The following is a 1,587-nucleotide window of genomic DNA, read 5'->3' on the forward strand; positions in this document are numbered from 1 at the left end:
TTACAACAACCCCATGAGGAAGGTAGACTGTTTTCCCCACTTCAGATGAGGAAACAGACTTGGTGAGGTTCATCGGCCCAAGGGGGAAAGGCAAGTGGTAGTTTTGCTCCAGGCCTATGTGCTTAGACTCTTGCTACACTGAATGAACAACGAATGGTAACCATCTTACTATCATCACTACTGAAAGGGGCTTTCCATTTCTCTCTCCGGGTACCACTTTGAATAAGGAGGTGGGACCTGATGGTGTCATCTGTAGAGGTTTTCAAAAGATCTCTGGGCCCCTTCCCAGACCAATAAAAAGTTTCTCTAAGATGGTAGCATTGATATTTTTAAAAAGCAACCAGGTCACTTTAATGTGAAGCTGGGTGTACGATCTGCCATAGATTGATGCCAAAGGCCTTTCAAGTGAAAACTTTCATGAAACTTGGGCCATAATGGAACTGCCTTCTTGTGTGACTAAGACCCAAAAATGATGTCTGGGAATGTATTATGAACCATGTAGGGATAGAGGAACATTTGATCACGAAGATTGGTTACAGCGAGGGCCCCGGCAGAAGACTATCATTAAAGAGTTGGTTGAGTCTGGCTGGCGTGGCTCAGTGGTTGAGCGTCAACCTATAAAAGAGGAAGTCACAGTTCGATTCCCGGTCAGGGCATATGCCCGGGTTGCTGGCTCGATTCCCAGTGTGGGGCATGCAGGAGGCAGCAGATCAATGATTCTCTCTCATTATTGATGTTTCTATCTCTCCCTCTCCCTTCCTCTCTGAAATCAATAAAAACATATTTTAAAAATATCCTCACTCCTTGGGTGAGGATGAAAAAATAAAATAGTTGGTTGAACATGGGTAGCTTGATCCTATTTACAGTCTAAAAGAAGCACCTAACCATTATTATTGGGCAGATGAACTGTGGCTTCATAAAGAAGTTACCCCTGCCTAACCTGTTTGGCTCAGTGGATAGAGCATAGGCCTGCGGACTGAAGGGTCCTGGGTTCAATTCCAGCCAAGAGCATGAACCTTGGTTGCGGGCACATCCCCAGTAGGGGGTGTGCAGAAGGCAGCTGATCAATGTTTCTCTCTCATTGATGTTTCTAACTCTCTATCCCTCTCCCTTCCTCTCTGTAAAAGAAAAAAAAAAAAAAAAAAAGTTATCCTGTATTTCAGTATGAATGAAATGACTTGCCACTTAATTTACACTTCATCTCCCTCAAAATTTCCCACAGGGTGCAAAGGGACAGGGCAGCAATCTGTCCTCAGGATTGGGAAGTAAAACAAAGATGCAGCTATATTGTTGCAAATATCAAATGACAAAATACTGGTGAGAACTTTCTGAATAATCGAATACCTAAATGGGGACATCTATAATAGTGTCAACAATAAAAATAAACTTTAAAAAATATATATGCTCTGGCTGGTTTGGCTCACTGAATAAAGCGTCGGCCTGGGGACTGAAGTCCCAGGTTCGATTCAGGTCAAGGGCATGTACCTTGGTTGCGGGCACATCCCTAGTAGGTGGTGTGCAGGAGGCAGCTGATCGATGCTTCTCTCTCATTGATGTTTCTAACTCTCTATCCCTCTCCCTTCCTCT

The 1,587-nt window shown here is 43.9% G+C and overlaps 1 long non-coding RNA gene across 1 annotated transcript in view; it reads left to right on the forward strand.

Moving 5' to 3' along the window:
• The window catches only part of LOC106724864, a 5,487-nt gene extending 4,106 nt beyond the window's left edge, over positions 1-1,381 (forward strand). Inside the window, exon 3 of the long non-coding RNA XR_001360706.1 lies at positions 1,223-1,381. This is a non-coding gene — a long non-coding RNA (uncharacterized LOC106724864). The remainder of the gene's footprint in view (positions 1-1,222) is intronic.
• Positions 1,382-1,587: the final 206 nt, after the last annotated feature.

Source organism: Myotis brandtii, unplaced genomic scaffold (assembly GCF_000412655.1).
Source record: "Myotis brandtii unplaced genomic scaffold, ASM41265v1 scaffold123, whole genome shotgun sequence".
In the NCBI taxonomy this organism is placed as follows: Eukaryota; Metazoa; Chordata; class Mammalia; order Chiroptera; family Vespertilionidae; genus Myotis; species Myotis brandtii.